We start from the raw sequence: 24,970 nt of genomic DNA on the forward strand, positions 1-24,970 counted from the left end.
TTGAAACTCCACAACTAGAAACTCCGCAACTAGAAACTCTACAACTAGGAACTCCGCAACTAGAAACCCCACAACTAGAAACTCCACAACTCGAAACTCCACTACTAGATACTCCACAACTGGATACTCCACAACTAGAAACTCCGCAACAGGAGACTCTACAACTAGAATCTCCACAACTAGAAACTCCGCTACTAGAGACTCACCAACTAGAAACTCCGCAACTACAAACTCCACAACTACAAACTCCACAAATACAGACTCGGCAACTAGAAATTCCATATCTAGAAACTCCACAACTAAAAACTGCAAAACTAGAGACTTCTCAACTAGAAACTCAACAACTAGAAACTCCACAACTAAAAACTCCACAACTGAAAACTCCACAACTTGAGACTCCGCAACTTGAAACCTCACAACTAGAAGCTCCGCTATCAAAAACTCCGCAACTGGAAACTCCGCAACTAGAAACTCCACAACTTAAAACTCCACAACTAGGTACTCCACAACTGGAAACTTTACAACTAGATACTTCACAACTGGAAACCCCACAACTAGATACTCCACAACTGGAAACTCCACAACAAGAAACTCCACAACTAGAAACTCCACAACTAGAAACTCCACAACTAGAAACTCCACAACTAGAAACTTCACAACCAGAGACTCCACAACTAGAGACTCCACAACTAGAAACTCCGCAACTATAAACTCCACAACCAGAGACTCTGCAATTCCACAACTAGAAACTCCACAACTGGAAACTCCACAACTAGATACTCCGCAACTAGAAACTCAACAACTAGAAACTCCACAACTTGAAACTCCACAACTAGAAACTCCACAACTAGAAACTCTGCAACTAGAGACTCCACAACTAGAAACTCCACAACGACAAACTCTACAAATAGAGACTCGGCTACAAGAAATTTCATGTCTAGAAAGTCCACAACCAGAAACTCCACAACTGGAAACTCCACAACTAGAAACTCCACAACTAGAAACTCTGCAAATGGAGACTCCACAACTAGAAACTCCACAACTAGAAAATCCACAACTACAAACTCTACAAATAAAGACACGGCTGCAAGAAATTTCATGTCTAGAAAGTCCACAACTAAAAACTCCACAACTGAAAACTCCACAACTAGAAACTCCACAACTAGAAACTCCACAACTAGAAACTCCACAACTCAAAACTCCACAAATGGAAACTCCACAACTAAACACTCCACAACTAGAAACTCCACAACCAGAAACTCCACAACTAGAAACTCCACAACTAGAAACTTCACAATTAGAGACTCCGCAACTAGAGACTCCACAACTAGAAACTCCACAACTACAAACTCCATAACCAGATACTCTGCAATTCCACAACTAGAAACTCCACAACTGCAAACTCCCCAACTAGATACTCCGCAACTAGAAACTCCACAACCAGAGACTCTGCAACTAGAAACTCCGCAGCTAGGAACTCCGCAGCAAGAAACAACACAAATAGAGACTCCACATTTAGATACTCCCCGACTAGAAACTCCACAACTAGACACTCCACAACTAAAAACTCTTCAACTAGAAACTCCTAAACTAGAGACTCCACAACTAGAGAATCTACAACTAGAGACTTCAAACTAGAAATTCAACAACTAGAAACTCCACAACTAGAAACTCCACAACATGAGACTCCACAACTAGAAACTCCACAACTCAAAACTCCACAACTGGAAACTCCACAATTAAAAAACTCCACAACCAGAAACTCCACAACTAGAAACTCCACAACTAAAAACTCCACAACTGGAAACTCCACAACTAGAAATTCCACAGCTAGAAACACCACAACTAGACCCTCCGCAACTAGAAACTCCGCAACAGGAGACTCTACAACTAGAATCTCCACAACTAGAAACTCCAAAACTAGAAACTCCACAACTAGAAACTTCACAACTAGAAACTCCGCAACTAGAGACTCCACCACTAGAAACTCCACAACTAAAAACTCCGCAACTAGAGACTCACCAACTAGAAACTCCACAACTACAAACTCCACAACTACAAACTCCACAAATACAGACTCGGCAACTAGAAATTCCATATCTACAAACTCCACAACTAAAAACTGCAAAACTAGAGACTTCTCAACTAGAAACTCAACAACTAGATACTCCACAACTAGAGACTCCGCAACTAGAGACTCCACAAATAGAAACTCCACAACTATAAACTCCACAACCAGAGACTCTGCAATTCCACAACTAGGAACTCCACAACTGCAAACTCCACAACTAGATACTCCGCAACTAGAAACTCCACAACTAGAGACTCCACAACTAGACACTCCACAACTAGAAACTCCGCAACTAGAGACTCTTCAAATACGGAACTCCGCAACTAGAAACTCCGCAACAAGAAATTCCACAGCTAGAAACACCACAACTTGAGACGCCGCAACTGGAAACTCCACAACTTGAAACTTCACAACTAGAACCTCCACAACTTGAAACTCTACAACTAGAGACTCCTCAACTGGAGAATTCGCAACTAGAAACTCCAAAACTAGAGACTCTGCATCTGGAAACTCCGCAGCTAGAAACTCCACAACTAGATACTCCACAACTGGAAACTCCACAACCAGAAACTCCACAACTAGAGACTCCAAAACTCGAAACTCCACAACTAGAAACTCCACAACTAGAAAATCCACAACCAGAGACTCTGCAACTCCACAACTAGAAACTCCACAACTGGAAACTCCACAACTAGATACTCCGCAACTAGAAACTCAACAACTAGAAACTCCACAACTTGAAACTCCAAAACTAGAAACTCCACAACTAGAAACTCTGCAACTAGAGACTCCACAACTAGAAACTCCACAACTACAAACTCTACAAATAGAGACTCGGCTACAAGAAATTTCATGTCTAGAAAGTCCACAACCAGAAACTCCACAACTGGAAACTCCACAACTAGAAACTCCGCAGCTAGAAACTACACAACTAGAGACTCCACAACTAGAAACTCCACAACTAGAAACTCCACAACTAAAAACTCCACAACTTGAAACCTCACAACCTTAAGTTACGCAACTAGAAAATCCACATCTAGAGATTCCGCAACTAGAAGCTACACAACTAGAAACTCCACAACTAGAAACTCCAAAACTCGAAACTCCACAACTCGAAACTCCACAACTGGAAACTCCACAACTAGACACTCCACAACTAAAAACTCTTCAACTAGAAACTCCTAAACTAGAGACTCCACAACTAGAGAATGTACAACTAGAGACTTCAAACTAGAAACTCAACAACTAGAAACTCCCCAACGAAAAACTCAACAAGTAGAAACTCCACAGCATGAGACTCTGCAACTTGAAACTCCACAACTAGAAACTCCACAACTCGAAACTCCACTACTAGATACTCCACAACTGGATACTCCACAACTAGAAACTCCGCAACAGGAGACTCTACAACTAGAATCTCCACAACTAGAAACTCCAAAACTAGAAACTCCACAACTAGAAACTTCACAACTAGAAACTCCGCAACTAGAGACTCCACCACTAGAAACTCCACAACTAAAAACTCCGCTACTAGAGACTCACCAACTAGAAACTCCGCAACTACAAACTCCACAACTACAAACTCCACAAATACAGACTCGGCAACTAGAAATTCCATATCTAGAAACTCCACAACTAAAAACTGCAAAACTAGAGACTTCTCAACTAGAAACTCAACAACTAGAAACTCCACAACTAAAAACTCCACAACTGAAAACTCCACAACTTGAGACTCCGCAACTTGAAACCTCACAACTAGAAGCTCCGCTATCAAAAACTCCGCAACTAGAAACTCCGCAACTAGAAACTCCACAACTTAAAACTCCACAACTAGATACTCCACAACTGGAAACTTTACAACTAGATACTTCACAACTGGAAACCCCACAACTAGATACTCCACAACTGGAAACTCCACAACAAGAAACTCCACAACTAGAAACTCCACAACCAGAAACTCCACAACTAGAAACTCCACAACTAGAAACTTCACAACCAGAGACTCCACAACTAGAGACTCCACAACTAGAAACTCCGCAACTATAAACTCCACAACCAGAGACTCTGCAATTCCACAACTAGAAACTCCACAACTGGAAATTCCACAACTAGATACTCCGCAACTAGAAACTCAACAACTAGAAACTCCACAACTTGAAACTCCACAACTAGAAAGTCCACAACTAGAAACTCTGCAACTAGAGACTCCACAACTAGAAACTCCACAACTACAAACTCTACAAATAGAGACTCGGCTACAAGAAATTTCATGTCTAGAAAGTCCACAACCAGAAACTCCACAACTGGAAACTCCACAACTAGAAACTCCACAACTAGAAACTCTGCAACTGGAGACTCCACAACTAGAAACTCCACAACTAGAAAATCCACAACTACAAACTCTACAAATAAAGACACGGCTGCAAGAAATTTCATGTCTAGAAAGTCCACAACTAAAAACTCCACAACTGAAAACTCCACAACTAGAAACTCCACAACTAGAAACTCCACAACTAGAAACTCCACAACTCAAAACTCCACAAATGGAAACTCCACAACTAAACACTCCACAACTAGAAACTCCACAACCAGAAACTCCACAACTAGAAACTCCACAACTAGAAACTTCACAATTAGAGACTCCGCAACTAGAGACTCCACAACTAAAAACTCCACAACTACAAACTCCATAACCAGATACTCTGCAATTCCACAACTAGAAACTCCACAACTGCAAACTCCCCAACTAGATACTCCGCAACTAGAAACTCCACAACCAGAGACTCTGCAACTAGAAACTCCGCAGCTAGGAACTCCGCAGCAAGAAACAACACAAATAGAGACTCCACATTTAGATACTCCCCGACTAGAAACTCCACAACTAGACACTCCACAACTAAAAACTCTTCAACTAGAAACTCCTAAACTAGAGACTCCACAACTAGAGAATCTACAACTAGAGACTTCAAACTAGAAATTCAACAACTAGAAACTCCACAACTAGAAACTCCACAACATGAGACTCCACAACTAGAAACTCCACAACTCAAAACTCCACAACTGGAAACTCCACAATTAAAAAACTCCACAACCAGAAACTCCACAACTAGAAACTCCACAACTAAAAACTCCACAACTGGAAACTCCACAACTAGAAATTCCACAGCTAGAAACACCACAACTAGACCCTCCGCAACTAGAAACTCCGCAACAGGAGACTCTACAACTAGAATCTCCACAACTAGAAACTCCAAAACTAGAAACTCCACAACTAGAAACTTCACAACTAGAAACTCCGCAACTAGAGACTCCACCACTAGAAACTCCACAACTAAAAACTCCGCAACTAGAGACTCACCAACTAGAAACTCCACAACTACAAACTCCACAACTACAAACTCCACAAATACAGACTCGGCAACTAGAAATTCCATATCTACAAACTCCACAACTAAAAACTGCAAAACTAGAGACTTCTCAACTAGAAACTCAACAACTAGATACTCCACAACTAGAGACTCCGCAACTAGAGACTCCACAAATAGAAACTCCACAACTATAAACTCCACAACCAGAGACTCTGCAATTCCACAACTAGGAACTCCACAACTGCAAACTCCACAACTAGATACTCCGCAACTAGAAACTCCACAACTAGAGACTCCACAACTAGACACTCCACAACTAGAAACTCCGCAACTAGAGACTCTTCAAATATGGAACTCCGCAACTAGAAACTCCGCAACAAGAAATTCCACAGCTAGAAACACTACAACTTGAGACGCCGCCACTGGAAACTCCACAACTTGAAACTTCACAACTAGAACCTCCACAACTTGAAACTCTACAACTAGAGACTCCTCAACTAGAGAATTCGCAACTAGAAACTCCAAAACTAGAGACTCTGCATCTAGAAACTCCGCAGCTAGAAACTCCACAACTAGAAACTCCACAACTAGAAACTCCACAACTGGAAACTCCACAACTAGACACTCCACAACTCAAAACTCTTCAACTAGAAACTCCTAAACTAGAGACTCCACAACTAGAGAATCTACAACTAGAGACTTCAAACTAGAAACTCAACAACTAGAACCTTCAAAACTCGAAACTCTACTAGAAACTACACAACTGGAAACTCCACAAGTAGACACTCCACAACTAGAAACACCGCAACTAGAGACTCTTCAAATATGGAACTCCGCAACTAGAAACTCCGCAACAAGAAATTCCACAGCTAGAAACACCACAACTTGAGACGCCGCAACTGGAAACTCCACAACTTGAAACTTCACAACTAGAACCTCCACAACTTGAAACTCTACAACTAGAGACTCCTCAACTAGAGAATTCGCAACTAGAAACTCCAAAACTAGAGACTCTGCATCTAGAAACTCCGCAGCTAGAAACTCCACAACTAGAAACTCCACAACTAGAAACTCCACAACTAGAAACTCCACAACTCGAAACTCCACAACTCAAAACTCCACAACTTGAAACTCATCAACTAGAGACTCCAAAACTAGAAACTCCACAACTAGAAACTCCACAACTAGAAACTCCACAACTGGAAACTCCACAACTTGAGACTCCACAACTTGAAACTCCACAACTAGAAACTCCGCTAATAAAAACTCCGCAACTAGAAACTCCGCAACCTGAAACTCCACAACTAGATACTCAATTAGAGACTCCGCAACTAGAGACTCCACAACTAGAAACTCCACAACTACAAACTCCACAACCAGATACTCTGCAATTCCACAACTAGAAACTCCACAACTGCAAACTCCACATTTAGATACTCCGCAACTAGAAACGCCACAACCAGAGACTCTGCAACTAGAAACTCCGCAGCTAAGAACTCCGCAGCTAGAAACAACACAAATAGAGACTCCACAACTACAAACTCCACGACTAGAAACTCCACAACGAGACACTCCACAACTAAAAACTCTTCAACTAGAAACTCCTAAACTTGAGACTCCACAACTAGAGAATCTACAACTAGAGACTTCAAACTAGAAATTCAACGACTAGAAACTCCACAACTAAAAACTCAACAACTAGAAACTCCACAGCATGAGACTCCGCAACTTGAAACTCCACAACTAGAAACTCCGCAACTAGAAACTCCATAACTAGGAACTCCGCAACTAGAAACTCTACAACTAGAAACTCCACAACTTGAGACTCCACAACTAGAAACTCCGCAACTCAAAACTCCACAACTGGAAACTCCACAATTAGAAACTCCACAACCAGAAACTCCACAACTAGAAACTCCACAACTAAAAACTCCACAACTGGAAACTCCACAACTAGAAATTCCACAGCTAGAAACACCACAACTAGACACTCCGCAACTAGAAACTCCGCAACAGGAGACTCTACAACTAGAATCTCCGCAACTAGAAACTCCAAAACTAGAAACTCCACAACTAGAAACTTCACAACTAGAAACTCCGCAACTAGAGACTCCACCACTAGAAACTCCACAACTAAAAACTCCGCAACTAGAGACTCACCAACTAGAAACTCCACAACTACAAACTCCACAACTATAAACTCCACAACCAGAGACTCTGCTATTCCACAACTAGAAACTCCACAACTGCAAACTCCACAACTAGATACTTCGCAACTAGAAACTCCACAACTAGAGACCCCACAACTTGAAACTCCACAACTAGAAACTCCACAACTAGAAACTCTGCAACTGGAGACTCCACAACTAGAAACTTCACAACTAGAAACTCCACAACTACAAACTCTACAAATAAAGACACGGCTACAAGAAATTTCATGTCTAGAAAGTCCACAACTAAAACTCCACAACTGAAAACTCCACAACTAGAAACTCCACAACTAGAAACTCCACAACTAGAAACTCCACAACTCGAAACTCCACAACTGGGAACTCCACAACTAGACACTCCACAACTAGAAACTCCACAACCAGAAACTCCACAACTAGAAAATCCACAACTAGAAAACTTCACAATTAGAGACTCCGCAACTAGAGACTCCACAACTAGAAACTGCACAACTACAAACTCCACAACCAGAGACTCTGCAATTCCACAACTAGAAACTCCCCAACTGCAAACTCCACAAGTAGATACTCCGCAACTAGAAACTCCACAACCAGAGACTCTGCAACTACAAACTCCGCAACTAGGAACTCCGCAGCTAGAAACAACACAAATAGAGACTCCACAACTAGAAACTCCACGACTAGAAACTCCACAACTAGACACTCCACAACTAAAAACTCTTCAACTAGAAACTCCTAAACTAGAAACTCCACAACTAGAGAATCTACAACTAGAGATTTCAAACTTGAAATTCAACAACTAGAAACTCCACAACTAAAAACTCAACAACTAGAAACTCCACAGCATGAGACTCCGCAACTTGAAACTCCACAACTAGAAACTCCGCAACTAGAAACTCCACAACTAGGAACTCCGCAACTAGAAACTCCACAACTAGAAACTCCACAACTCGAAACTCTACTACTAGATACTCCACAACTGGAAACTCGACAACTAGAAACTCCACATCTAGAGACTCCACAACTTGAAACTCCACAACTAGATACTCTGCAACTAGAAACTCCACAACTAGAGACTCCGCAACTCCACAACTATAAACTCCACAACTGAAAAATCCACAACTAAATACTCCACAACTAGAAAATCCACAACTAAAAACTCCACAACTATAGACTCCACAGCTTCAAACTCCACACGTTTAAACTCCACAACTTAAGACTCCACAACTAGAAACTCCACAACTAGAAACTCCCCAACTAGAAACTCCGCAACTAGAAACTCCGCAACAGGAGACTCTATAACTAGAAACTCAACAACTTGAAACTCCAAAACTAGAAACTCCACAACTAGAAACTTCACAACTAGAAACTCCGCAACTAGAGACTCCACAACTGGAAACTCCACAACTACAAACTCCACAACTACAAACTCCACAAATACAGACTCGGCAACTAGAAATTCTATATCTAGAAACTCCACAACTAGAAACTGCAAAACTAGAGACTTCACAACTAGAAACTCAACAACTAGAAACTCCACAACTAAAAACTCCACAACTGGAAACTCCACAACTTGAGACTCCGCAACTTAAAACTTCACAACTGGAAACTCCACAACTTGAGACTCCGCAACTTGAAACTTCACAACTGGAAACTCCACAACTAGATACTCCACAACTGGAAACTCCACAACTAGAAACTCCACAACTAGGGACTCCACAACTAGATACTCCATAACTAGAAACTCCACAATTACAAACTCTACAAATAGAGACTCGGCTACAAGAAATTTCATGTCTAGAAAGTCCACAACCAGAAAATCCACAACTGGAAACTCCACAACTAGAAACTCCACAACCAGAAACTCCACAACTAGAGATTCCGCAACTAAAACTCAACAACAAGAGACTCTGCAACTAGAATCTCCGCAGCTAGAAACTCCACAAATAGAAACTCCGCAACTAGAAACTCCGCAGCTAGAAACTACACAACCAGAAACTCCACAACTAGAAACTCCACAACTAGAAACTCCACAACTTGAAACCTCACAACCTTAAGTTACGCAAGTAGAAAATCCACAGCTAGAGATTCCGCAACTAGAAACTCCACGACTCGAAACTCCACAACTGGAAACTCCACAACTAGACACTCCACAACTAAAAACTCTTCAACTAGAAACTCCTAAACTAGAGACTCCACAACTAGAGAATCTACAACTAGAGACTTCAAACTAGAAACTCAACAACTAGAAACTCCACAACCAAAAACTCAACAAGTAGAAACTCCACAGCATGACACTCCGCAACTTGAAACTCCACAACTAGAAACTCCGCAACTAGAAACTCTACAACTAGGAACTCCGCAACTAGAAACTCCACAACTAGAAATTTCACAGCTAGAAACACCACAACTAGACACTCCGTAACTAGAAACTCGACAACTTGAGACGCCGCAACCAGAAACTCCACAATTTGAAACTCCACAACTAGAAACTCCACAACTAGAAACGCTACAACTAGAGACTCCTCAACTAGAGAATTCGCAACTAGAAACTCCAAAACTAGAGACTCTGCAACTAGAAACTCCGCAGCTAGAGACGCCACAACTAGAAACTCCACAACTAGAAACTCCACAACCAGAAACTCCACAACTAGAAACTCCACATTTAGAAACTCCCTAACTAGAGACTCACCAACTAGAAACTCCACAACTTGAAACCCCACAACTACAAACTCCACAAATAAAGACTCGGCAACTAGAAATTCCATATCTAGAAACTCCACAACTAAAAACTGCAAAACTAGAGACTTCTCAACTAGAAACTCAACAACTAGAAACTCCGCAACTAAAAACTCCACAACTGGTAACTCCACAACTTGAGAATCCGCAACTTGAAACTTCACAACTGGAAACTCCACAACTAGATACTCCACAACTGGAAACTCCACAACTAGAAACTCCACAGCTAGACGCCACAACTTGAAACTCCACAACTAGAGACTCCGCAACTAGAAACTCCACAACTAGAGACTCCGCAACTCCACAACTAAAAACTCCACAACTGGAAACTCCACAACTAGATACTCCGCAACTAGAAACTCCACAACTAGAGACTCCACAACTTGAAACTCCACAACTTTAAACTCCACAACTTGAGACTCCACAACTAGAAACTCCACAACTCAAAACTCCACAACTGAAAACTCCACAATTAGAAACTCCACAACCAGAAACTCCAAAACTAGAAACTCCACAACTAAAAACTCCACAACTGGAAACTCCACAACTAGAAACTCCACAACTAGAAACTCCACAACTAGAAAATCCACAACCAGAGACTCTGCAACTAGAAACTGCACAATTTGAAACTCCACAACTAGAAACTACACAACTAGAGACTCCACAACTAGAAACTCTACAACTAGAAACTCCACAACTAGAAACTACACAACTTGAAACCTCACAACCTTAAGTTACGCTACTAGAAAATCCACAGCTAGAGATTCCGCAACTACAAACTCTACAACTAGAAACTCCACAACTGAAAACTTCACAACTAGAAACTCCAAAACTCGAAACTCCACAACTAGAAACTCCACAACTGGAAACTCCACAACTAGACACTCCACAACTAAAAACTCTTCAACTAGAAACTCCTAAACTAGAGACTCCACAACTAGAGAATCTACAACTAGAGACTTCAAACTAGAAACTCAACAACTAGAAACTTCAAAACTCGAAACTCTACTAGAAACTACACAACTGGAAACTCCACAACTAGACACTCCACAACTAGAAACTCCGCAACTAGAGACTCTTCAAATATGGAACTCCGCAAATAGAAACTCCGCAACAAGAAATTCCACAGCTAGAAACACCACAACTTGAGACGCCGCAACTGGAAACTCCACAACTTGAAACTTCACAACTAGAACCTCCACAACTACAAACTCTACAACTAGAGACTCCTCAACTAGAGAATTCGCGACTAGAAACTCCAAAACTAGAGACTCTGCATCTAGAAACTCTGCAGCTAGAAACTCCACAACTAGAAACTCCACAACTAGAAACTCCACAACTAGAAACTCCACAACTCGAAACTCCACAACTCAAAACTCCACAACTTGAAACTCATCAACTAGAGACTCCAAAACTAGAAACTCCACAACTAGAAACTCCACAACTAGAAACTCCACAGCTGGAAACTCCACAACTTGAGACTCCACAACTTCAAACTCCACAACTAGAAACTCCGCTAATAAAAACTCCGCAACTAGAAACTCCGCAACCTGAAACTCCACAACTAGATACTCCACAACTGGAAACTCCACAACTAGATACTTAACAACTGGAAACTCCACAACTAGATACTCCACAACTGGAAACTCCACAACCAGAAACTCCACAACTAGAGACTTCAAAACTCGAAACTCCACAACTAGAAACTCCACAACTAGAAAATCCACAACCAGAGACTCTGCGATTCCAGAACTAGAAACTCCACAACTGGAAACTCCACAACTAGATAATCCGCAACTAGAAACTCCACAACTAGAGACTCCACAACTTGAAACTCCACAACTAGAAACTCCACAACTAGAAACTCTGCAACTAGAGACTCCACAACTAGAAACTCCACAACTACAAACTCTACAATTAGAGACTCGGCTACAAGAAATTTCATGTCTAGAAAGTCCACAACCAGAAACTCCACAACTGGAAACTTCACAACTAGAAACTCCACAACTAGAAACTCCACAACTAGAGATTCCGCCACTAGAAAATTCACAACCATAGACTCTGCAACTAGAAACTCCGCAGCTAGAAACTCCACAAATAGAAATTCCGCAACTTGAAACTCCACAACTAGATACTCCACAACTGGAAGCTCCACAACTAGATACTTCACAACTGGAAACTCCACAACCAGAAACTCCATAACTAGAGACTCCAAAACTCGAAACTCCACAACTAGAAACTCCACAACTAGAAAATCCACAACCAGAGACTCTGCAATTCCACAACTAGAAACTCCACAACTGGAAACTCCACAACTAGATACTCCGCAACTAGAAACTCAACAACTAGAAGCTCCACAACTTGAAACTTCACAACTAGAAACTCAACAACTAGAAACTCTGCAACTAGAGACTCCACAACTAGAAACTCCTCAACTACAAACTCTACAAATAGAGACTCGGCTACAAGAAATTTCATGTCTAGAAAGTCCACAACCAGAAACTCCACAACTGGAAACTCCACAACTAGAAACTCCGCAGCTAGAAACTACACAACTAGAGACTCCACAACTAGAAACTCCACAACTCGAAACTCCACAACTAGAAACTCCACAACTAGAAACTCTGCAACTGGAGACTCCACAACTAGAAACTCCACAACTAGAAACTCCACAACTACAAACTCTACAAATAAAGACACGGCTACAAGCAATTTCATGTCTAGAAAGTCCACAACTAAAAACTCCACAACTGAAAACTCCACAACTAGAAACTCCACAACTAGAAACTCCACAACTAGAAACTCCACAACTCGAAACTCCACAACTGGGAACTCCACAACTAGACACTCCACAACTAGAAACTCCACAACCAGAAACTCCACAACTAGAAAATCCACAACTACAAAACTTCACAATTAGAGACTCCGCAACTAGAGACTCCACAACTAGAAACTCCACAACTACAAACTCCACAACCAGAGACTCTGCGATTCCACAACTAGAAACTCCCCAACTGCAAACTCCACAAGTAGATACTCCGCAACTAGAAACTCCACAACCAGAGACTCTGCAACTAGAAACTCCGCAACTTGAAACTCATCAACTAGAGACTCCAAAACTAGAAACTCCACAACTAGAAACTCCACAACTAGAAACTCCACAACTGGAAACTCCACAACTTGAGACTCCACAACTTTAAACTCCACAACTAGAAACTTCACAACTAGAAACTCCGCAACTAGAGACTCCACAACTGGAAACTCCACAACTACAAACTCCACAACTACAAACTCCACAAATACAGACTCGGCAACTAGAAATTCTATATCTAGAAACTCCACAACTAGAAACTGCAAAACTAGAGACTTCACAACTAGAAACTCAACAATTAGAAACTCCACAACTAAAAACTCCACAACTGGAAACTCCACAACTTGAGACTCCACAACTTGAAACTCCACAACTAGAAACTCCGCTAATAAAAACTCCGCAACTAGAAACTCCGCAACCTGAAACTCCACAACTAGATACTCAATTAGAGACTCCGCAACTAGAGACTCCACAACTAGAAACTCCACAACTACAAACTCCACAACCAGATACTCTGCAATTCCACAACTAGAAACTCCACAACTGCAAACTCCACAACTAGATACTCCGCAACTAGAAACGCCACAACCAGAGACTCTGCAACTAGAAACTCCGCAGCTAAGAACTCCGCAGCTAGAAACAACACAAATAGAGACTCCACAACTAGAAACTCCACGACTAGAAACTCCACAACGAGACACTCCACAACTAAAAACTCTTCAACTAGAAACTCCTAAACTTGAGACTCTACAACTAGAGAATCTACAACTAGAGACTTCAAACAAGAAATTCAACGACTAGAAACTCCACAACTAAAAACTCAACAACTAGAAACTCCACAGCATGAGACTCCGCAACTTGAAACTCCACAACTAGAAACTCCGCAACTAGAAACTCCACAACTAGAAACTCTACAACTAGAAACTTCACAACTTGAGACTCCACAACTAGAAACTCCGCAACTCAAAACTCCACAACTGGAAACTCCACAAATAGAAACTCCACAACCAGAAACTCCACAACTAGAAACTCCACAACTAAAAACTCCACAACTGGAAACTCCACAACTAGAAATTCCACAGCTAAAAACACCACAACTAGACACTCCGCAACTAGAAACTCCGCAACAGGAGACTCTACAACTAGAATCTCCACAACTAGAAACTCCAAAACTAGAAACTCCACAACTAGAAACTTCACAATTGGAGACTCCGCAACTAGAGACTCCACAACTATAAACTCCACAACTACAAACTCCACAACCAGAGACTCTGCAATTCCACAACTAGAAACTCCCCAACTGCAAACTCCACAAGTAGATACTCCGCAACTAGAAACTCCACAACCAGAGACTCTGCAACTAGAAACTCCGCAACTAGGAACTCCGCAGCTAGAAACAACAAAAATAGAGACTCCACAACTAGAAACTCCACGACTAGAAACTCCACAACTAGACACTCCACAACTAAAAACTCTTCAACTAGAAACTCCTAAACTAGAAACTCCACAACTAGAGAATCTACAACTAGAGATTTCAAACTTGAAATTCAACAACTAGAAACTCCACAACTAAAAACTCAACAACTAGAAACTCCACAGCATGAGACTCCGCAACTTGAAACTCCACAACTAGAAACTCCACAACTAGGAACTCCGCAACTAGAAACTCCACAACTAGAAACTCCACAACTCGAAACTCTACTACTAGATACTCCACAACTGGAAACTCGACAACTAGAAACTCCACATCTAGAGACTCCACAACTTGAAACTCCACAACTAGATACTCTGCAACTAGAAACTCCACAACTAGAGACTCCGCAACTCCACAACTATAAACTCCACAACTGAAAAATCCACAACTAAATACTCCACAACTAGAAAATCCACAACTAAAAACTCCACAACTATAGACTCCACAGCTTCAAACTCCACACGTTTAAACTCCACAACTTAAGACTCCACAACTAGAAACTCCACAACTAGAAACTCCCCAACTAGAAACTCCGCAACTAGAAACTCCGCAACAGGAGACTCTATAACTAGAAACTCAACAACTTGAAACTCCAAAACTAGAAACTCCACAACTAGAAACTTCACAACTAGAAACTCCGCAACTAGAGACTCGACAACTGGAAACTCCACAACTACAAACTCCACAACTACAAACTCCACAAATACAGACTCGGCAACTAGAAATTCTATATCTAGAAACTCCACAACTAGAAACTGCAAAACTAGAGACTTCACAACTAGAAACTCAACAACTAGAAACTCCACAACTTAAAACTCCACAACTGGAAACTCCACAACTTGAGACTCCGCAACTTGAAACTTCACAACTGGAAACTCCACAACTTGAGCCTCCGCAACTTGAAACTTCACAACTGGAAACTCCACAACTAGATACTCCACAACTGGAAACTCCACAACTAGAAACTCCACAACTAGGGACTCCACAACTAGATACTCCATAACTAGAAACTCCACAACTACAAACTCTACAAATAGAGACTCGGCTACAAGAAATTTCATGTCTAGAAAGTCCACAACCAGAAAATCCACAACTGGAAACTCCACAACTAGAAACTCCACAACCAGAAACTCCACAACTAGAGATTCCGCAACTAAAACTCCACAACAAGAGACTCTGCAACTAGAATCTCCGCAGCTAGAAACTCCACAAATAGAAACTCCGCAACTAGAAACTCCGCAGCTAGAAACTACACAACTAGAAACTCCAAAACTAGAAACTCCACAACTAGAAACTCCACAACTTGAAACCTCACAACCTTAAGTTACGCAAGTAGAAAATCCACAGCTAGAGATTCCGCAACTAGAAACTCCACGACTCGAAACTCCGCAACTTGAAACTCCACAACTAGAAACTCCGCAACTAGAAACTCTACAACTAGGAACTCCGCAACTAGAAACTCCACAACTAGAAATTTCACAGCTAGAAACACCACAACTAGACACTCCGCAACTAGAAACTCCACAACTTGAGACGCCGCAACCAGAAATTCCACAATTTGAAACTCCACAACTAGAAACTCCACAACTAGAAACACTACAACTAGAGACTCCTCAACTAGAGAATTCGCAGCTAGAAACTCCAAAACTAGAGACTCTGCAACTAGAAACTCCGCAGCTAGAGACGCCACAACTAGAAACTCCACAACTAGAAACTCCACAACCAGAAACTCCACAACTAGAAACTCCACATTTAGAAACTCCGCAACTAGAGACTCACCAACTAGAAACTCCACAACTTGAAACCCCACAACTACAAACTCCACAAATAAAGACTCGGCAACTAGAAATTCCATATCTAGAAACTCCACAACTAAAAACTGCAAAACTAGAGACTTCTCAACTAGAAACTCAACAACTAGAAACTCCACAACTAAAAACTCCACAACTGGTAACTCCACAACTTGAGAATCCGCAACTTGAAACTTCACAACTGGAAACTCCACAACTAGATACTCCACAACTGGAAACTCCACAACTAGAAACTCCACAGCTAGACGCCACAACTTGAAACTCCACAACTAGAGACTCCGCAACTAGAAACTCCACAACTAGAGACTCCGCAACTCCACAACTAGAAACTCCACAACTGGAAACTCCACAACTAGATACTCCGCAACTAGAAACTCCACAACTAGAGACTCCACAACTTGAAACTCCACAACTTTAAACTCCACAACTTGAGACTCCACAACTAGAAACTCCAGAACTCAAAACTCCACAACTGAAAACTCCACAATTAGAAACTCCACAACCAGAAACTCCAAAACTAGAAACTCCACAACTAAAAACTCCACAACTGGAAACTCCACAACTAGAAACTCCACAACTAGAAACTCCACAACTAGAGACTCCGCAACTAGAAACTCCACAACCAGAGACTCTGCAACTGGAAACTCCACAACCTTAAGTTACGCTACTAGAAAATCCACAGCTAGAGATTCCGCAACTACAAACTCTACAACTAGAAACTCCACAACTGAAAACTTCACAACTAGAAACTCCAAAACTCGAAACTCCACAACTAGAAACTCCACAACTGGAAACTCCACAACTAGACACTCCACAACTAAAAACTCTTCAACTAGAAACTCCTAAACTAGAGACTCCACAACTAGAGAATCTACAACTAGAGACTTCAAACTAGAAACTCAACAACTAGAAACTTCAAAACTCGAAACTCTACTAGAAACTACACAACTGGAAACTCCACAACTAGACACTCCACAACTAGAAACTCCGCAACTAGAGACTCTTCAAATATGGATCTCCGCAAATAGAAACTCCGCAACAAGAAATTCCACAGCTAGAAACACCACAACTTGAGACGCCGCAACTGGAAACTCCACAACTTGAAACTTCACAACTAGAACCTCCACAACTAGAAACTCTACAACTAGAGACTCCTCAACAAGAGAATTCGCAACTAGAAACTCCAAAACTAGAGACTCTGCATCTAGAAACTCTGCAGCTAGAAACTCCACAACTAGAAACTCCACAACTAGAAACTCCACAACTCGAAACTCCACAACTCAAAACTCCACAACTTGAAACTCATCAACTAGAGACTCCAAAACTAGAAACTCCACAACTAGAAACTCCACAACTAGAAACTCCACAACTGGAAACTCCACAACTTGAGACTCCACAACTTTAAACTCCACAACTAGAAACTCCGCTAATAAAAACTCCGCAACTAGAAACTCCGCAACCTGAAACTCCACAACTAGATACTCCACAACTGGAAACTCCACAACTAGATACTTAACAACTGGAAACTCCACAACTAGATACTCCACAACTGGAAACTCCACAACCAGAAACTCCACAACTAGAGACTTCAAAACTCGAAACTCCACAACTAGAAACTCCACAACTAGAAAATCCACAACCAGAGACTCTGCGATTCCAGAACTAGAAACTCCACAACTGGAAACTCCACAACTAGATACTCCGCAACTAGAAACTCCACAACTAGAGACTCCACAACTTGAAACTCCACAACTAGAAACTCCACAACTAGAAACTCGGCAACTAGAGACTCCACAACTAGAAACTCCACAACTACAAACTCTACAATTAGAGACTCGGCTACAAGAAATTTCATGTCTAGAAAGTCCACAACCAGAAACTCCACAACTGGAAACTTCACAACTAGAAACTCCACAACTAGAAACTCCACAACTAGAGATTCCGCCACTAGAAACTTCACAACCATAGACTCTGCAACTAGAAACTCCGCAGCTAGAAACTCCACAAATAGAAATTCCGCAACTTGAAACTCCACAACTAGAAACTCCACAACTGGAAGCTCCACAACTAGATACTTCACAACTGGAAACTCCACAACCAGAAACTCCACAACTAGAGACTCCAAAACTCGAAACTCCACAACTAGAAACTCCACAACTAGAAAATCCACAACCAGAGACTCTGCAATTCCACAACTAGAAACTCCACAACTAGATACTCCGCAACTAGAAACTCAACAACTAGAAGCTCCACAACTTGAAACTCCACAACTAGAAACTCAACAACTAGAAACTCTGCAACTAGAGACTCCACAACTAGAAACTCCACAACTACAAACTCTACAAATAGAGACTCGGCTACAAGAAATTTCATGTCTAGAAAGTCCACAACCAGAAACTCCACAACTGGAAACTCCACAACTAGAAACTCCGCAGCTAGAAACTACACAACTAGAGACTCCACAACTAGAAACTCCACAACTAGAAACTCCACAACTAAAAACTCCACAACTTGAAACCTCACAACCTTAAGTTACGCAACTAGAAAATCCACATCTAGAGATTCCGCAACTAGAAGCTACACAACTAGAAACTCCACAACTCAAAACTCCACAACTAGAAACTCCAAAACTCGAAACTCCACAACTCGAAACTCCACAACTAGAAACTCTGCAACTGGAGACTCCACAACTAGAAACTCCACAACTAGAAACTCCACAACTACAAACTCTACAAATAAAGACACGGCTACAAGAAATTTCATGTCTAGAAAGTCCACAACTAAAAACTCCACAACTGAAAACTCCACAACTAGAAACTCCACAACTAGAAACTCCACAACTCGAAACTCCACAACTGGGAACTCCACAACTAGACACTCCACAACTAGAAACTCCACAACCAGAAACTCCACAACTAGAAAATCCACAACTAGAAAACTTCACAATTAGAGACTCCGCAACTAGAGACTCCACAACTAGAAACTCCACAACTACAAACTCCACAACCAGAGACTCTGCAATTCCACAACTAGAAACTCCCCAACTGCAAACTCCACAAGTAGATACTCTGCAACTAGAAACTCCACAACCAGAGACTCTGCAACTAGAAACTCCGCAACTTTAAACTCATCAACTAGAGACTCCAAAACTAGAAACTCCACAACTAGAAACTCCACAACTAGAAACTCCACAACTGGAAACTCCACAACTTGAGACTCCACAACTTTAAACTCCACAACTAGAAACTTCACAACTAGAAACTCCGCAACTAGAGACTCCACAACTGGAAACTCCACAACTACAAACTCCACAACTACAAACTCCACAAATACAGACTCGGCAACTAGAAATTCTATATCTAGAAACTCCACAACTAGAAACTGCAAAACTAGAGACTTCACAACTAGAAACTCAACAACTAGAAACTCCACAACTAAAAACTCCACAACTGGAAACTCCACAACTTGAGACTCCGCAACTTGAAACTTCACAACTGGAAACTCCACAACTTGAGACTCCGCAACTTGAAACTTCACAACTAGAAACTCCACAACTAGATACTCCACAACTGGAAACTCCACAACTAGAAACTCCACAACTAGGGACTCCACAACTAGGGACTCCACAACTAGAAACTCCACAACTACAAACTCTACAAATAGAGACTCGGCTACAAGAAATTTTATGTCTAGAAAGTCCACAACCAGAAAATCCACAACTGGAAACTCCACAACTAGAAACTCCACAACCAGAAACTCCACAACTAGAGATTCCGCAACTAAAACTCCACAACAAGAGACTCTGCAACTAGAATCTCCGCAGCTAGAAACTCCACAAATAGAAACTCCGCAACTAGAAACTCCGCAGCTAGAAACTCCACAACTTGAAACCCCACAACTACAAACTCCACAAATAAAGACTCGGCAACTATAATTTCCATATCTAGAAACTCCACAACTAAAAACTGCAAAACTAGAGACTTCTCAACTAGAAACTCAACAACTAGAAACTCCACAACTAAAAACTCCACAACTGGTAACTCCACAACTTGAGAATCCGCAACTTGAAACTTCACAACTGGAAACTCCACAACTAGATACTCCACAACTGGAAACTCCACAACTAGAAACTCCACAGCTAGACGCCACAACTTGAAACTCCACAACTAGAGACTCCGCAACTAAAACTCCACAACAAGAGACTCTGCAACTAGAATCTCCGCAGCTAGAAACTCCACAAATAGAAACTCCGCAACTAGAAACTCCGCAGCTAGAAACTACACAACTAGAAACTCCAAAACTAGAAACTCCACAACTAGAAACTCCACAACTTGAAACCTCACAACCTTAAGTTACGCAAGTAGAAAATCCACAGCTAGAGATTCCGCAACTAGAAACTCCACGACTCGAAACTCCGCAACTTGAAACTCCACAACTAGAAACTCCGCAACTAGAAACTCTACAACTAGGAACTCCGCAACTAGAAACTCCACAACTAGAAATTTCACAGCTAGAAACACCACAATTAGACACTCCGCAACTAGAAACTCCACAACTTGAGACGCCGCAACCAGAAATTCCACAATTTGAAACTCCACAACTAGAAACTCCACAACTAGAAACACTACAACTAGAGACTCCTCAACTAGAGAATTCGCAGCTAGAAACTCCAAAACTAGAGACTCTGCAACTAGAAACTCCGCAGCTAGAGACGCCACAACTAGAAACTCCACAACTAGAAACTCCACAACCAGAAACTCCACAACTAGAAACTCCACATTTAGAAACTCCGCAACTAGAGACTCACCAACTAGAAACTCCACAACTTGAAACCCCACAACTACAAACTCCACAAATAAAGACTCGGCAACTAGAAATTCCATATCTAGAAACTCCACAACTAAAAACTGCAAAACTAGAGACTTCTCAACTAGAAACTCAACAACTAGAAACTCCACAACTAAAAACTCCACAACTGGTAACTCCACAACTTGAGAATCCGCAACTTGAAACTTCACAACTGGAAACTCCACAACTAGATACTCCACAACTGGAAACTCCACAACTAGAAACTCCACAGCTAGACGCCACAACTTGAAACTCCACAACTAGAGACTCCGCAACTAGAAACTCCACAACTAGAGACTCCGCAACTCCACAACTAGAAACTCCACAACTGGAAACTCCACAACTAGATACTCCGCAACTAGAAACTCCACAACTAGAGACTCCACAACTTGAAACTCCACAACTTTAAACTCCACAACTTGAGACTCCACAACTAGAAACTCCAGAACTCAAAACTCCACAACTGAAAACTCCACAATTAGAAACTCCACAACCAGAAACTCCAAAACTAGAAACTCCACAACTAAAAACTCCACAACTGGAAACTCCACAACTAGAAACTCCACAACTAGAAACTCCACAACTAGAGACTCCGCAACTAGAAACTCCACAACCAGAGACTCTGCAACTGGAAACTCCACAACCTTAAGTTACGCTACTAGAAAATCCACAGCTAGAGATTCCGCAACTACAAACTCTACAACTAGAAACTCCACAACTGAAAACTTCACAACTAGAAACTCCAAAACTCGAAACTCCACAACTAGAAACTCCACAACTGGAAACTCCACAACTAGACACTCCACAACTAAAAACTCTTCAACTAGAAACTCCTAAACTAGAGACTCCACAACTAGAGAATCTACAACTAGAGACTTCAAACTAGAAACTCAACAACTAGAAACTTCAAAACTCGAAACTCTACTAGAAACTACACAACTGGAAACTCCACAACTAGACACTCCACAACTAGAAACTCCGCAACTAGAGACTCTTCAAATATGGATCTCCGCAAATAGAAACTCCGCAACAAGAAATTCCACAGCTAGAAACACCACAACTTGAGACGCCGCAACTGGAAACTCCACAACTTGAAACTTCACAACTAGAACCTCCACAACTAGAAACTCTACAACTAGAGACTCCTCAACAAGAGAATTCGCAACTAGAAACTCCAAAACTAGAGACTCTGCATCTAGAAACTCTGCAGCTAGAAACTCCACAACTAGAAACTCCACAACTAGAAACTCCACAACTCGAAACTCCACAACTCAAAACTCCACAACTTGAAACTCATCAACTAGAGACTCCAAAACTAGAAACTCCACAACTAGAAACTCCACAACTAGAAACTCCACAACTGGAAACTCCACAACTTGAGACTCCACAACTTTAAACTCCACAACTAGAAACTCCGCTAATAAAAACTCCGCAACTAGAAACTCCGCAACCTGAAACTCCACAACTAGATACTCCACAACTGGAAACTCCACAACTAGATACTTAACAACTGGAAACTCCACAACTAGATACTCCACAACTGGAAACTCCACAACCAGAAACTCCACAACTAGAGACTTCAAAACTCGAAACTCCACAACTAGAAACTCCACAACTAGAAAATCCACAACCAGAGACTCTGCGATTCCAGAACTAGAAACTCCACAACTGGAAACTCCACAACTAGATACTCCGCAACTAGAAACTCCACAACTAGAGACTCCACAACTTGAAACTCCACAACTAGAAACTCCACAACTAGAAACTCGGCAACTAGAGACTCCACAACTAGAAACTCCACAACTACAAACTCTACAATTAGAGACTCGGCTACAAGAAATTTCATGTCTAGAAAGTCCACAACCAGAAACTCCACAACTGGAAACTTCACAACTAGAAACTCCACAACTAGAAACTCCACAACTAGAGATTCCGCCACTAGAAACTTCACAACCATAGACTCTGCAACTAGAAACTCCGCAGCTAGAAACTCCACAAATAGAAATTCCGCAACTTGAAACTCCACAACTAGAAACTCCACAACTGGAAGCTCCACAACTAGATACTTCACAACTGGAAACTCCACAACCAGAAACTCCACAACTAGAGACTCCAAAACTCGAAACTCCACAACTAGAAACTCCACAACTAGAAAATCCACAACCAGAGACTCTGCAATTCCACAACTAGAAACTCCACAACTAGATACTCCGCAACTAGAAACTCAACAACTAGAAGCTCCACAACTTGAAACTCCACAACTAGAAACTCAACAACTAGAAACTCTGCAACTAGAGACTCCACAACTAGAAACTCCACAACTACAAACTCTACAAATAGAGACTCGGCTACAAGAAATTTCATGTCTAGAAAGTCCACAACCAGAAACTCCACAACTGGAAACTCCACAACTAGAAACTCCGCAGCTAGAAACTACACAACTAGAGACTCCACAACTAGAAACTCCACAACTAGAAACTCCACAACTAAAAACTCCACAACTTGAAACCTCACAACCTTAAGTTACGCAACTAGAAAATCCACATCTAGAGATTCCGCAACTAGAAGCTACACAACTAGAAACTCCACAACTCAAAACTCCACAACTAGAAACTCCAAAACTCGAAACTCCACAACTCGAAACTCCACAACTAGAAACTCTGCAACTGGAGACTCCACAACTAGAAACTCCACAACTAGAAACTCCACAACTACAAACTCTACAAATAAAGACACGGCTACAAGAAATTTCATGTCTAGAAAGTCCACAACTAAAAACTCCACAACTGAAAACTCCACAACTAGAAACTCCACAACTAGAAACTCCACAACTCGAAACTCCACAACTGGGAACTCCACAACTAGACACTCCACAACTAGAAACTCCACAACCAGAAACTCCACAACTAGAAAATCCACAACTAGAAAACTTCACAATTAGAGACTCCGCAACTAGAGACTCCACAACTAGAAACTCCACAACTACAAACTCCACAACCAGAGACTCTGCAATTCCACAACTAGAAACTCCCCAACTGCAAACTCCACAAGTAGATACTCTGCAACTAGAAACTCCACAACCAGAGACTCTGCAACTAGAAACTCCGCAACTTTAAACTCATCAACTAGAGACTCCAAAACTAGAAACTCCACAACTAGAAACTCCACAACTAGAAACTCCACAACTGGAAACTCCACAACTTGAGACTCCACAACTTTAAACTCCACAACTAGAAACTTCACAACTAGAAACTCCGCAACTAGAGACTCCACAACTGGAAACTCCACAACTACAAACTCCACAACTACAAACTCCACAAATACAGACTCGGCAACTAGAAATTCTATATCTAGAAACTCCACAACTAGAAACTGCAAA

Source organism: Rhipicephalus microplus, unplaced genomic scaffold (assembly GCF_043290135.1).
Source record: "Rhipicephalus microplus isolate Deutch F79 unplaced genomic scaffold, USDA_Rmic scaffold_26, whole genome shotgun sequence".
NCBI classification, from domain to species: domain Eukaryota; kingdom Metazoa; phylum Arthropoda; class Arachnida; order Ixodida; family Ixodidae; genus Rhipicephalus; species Rhipicephalus microplus.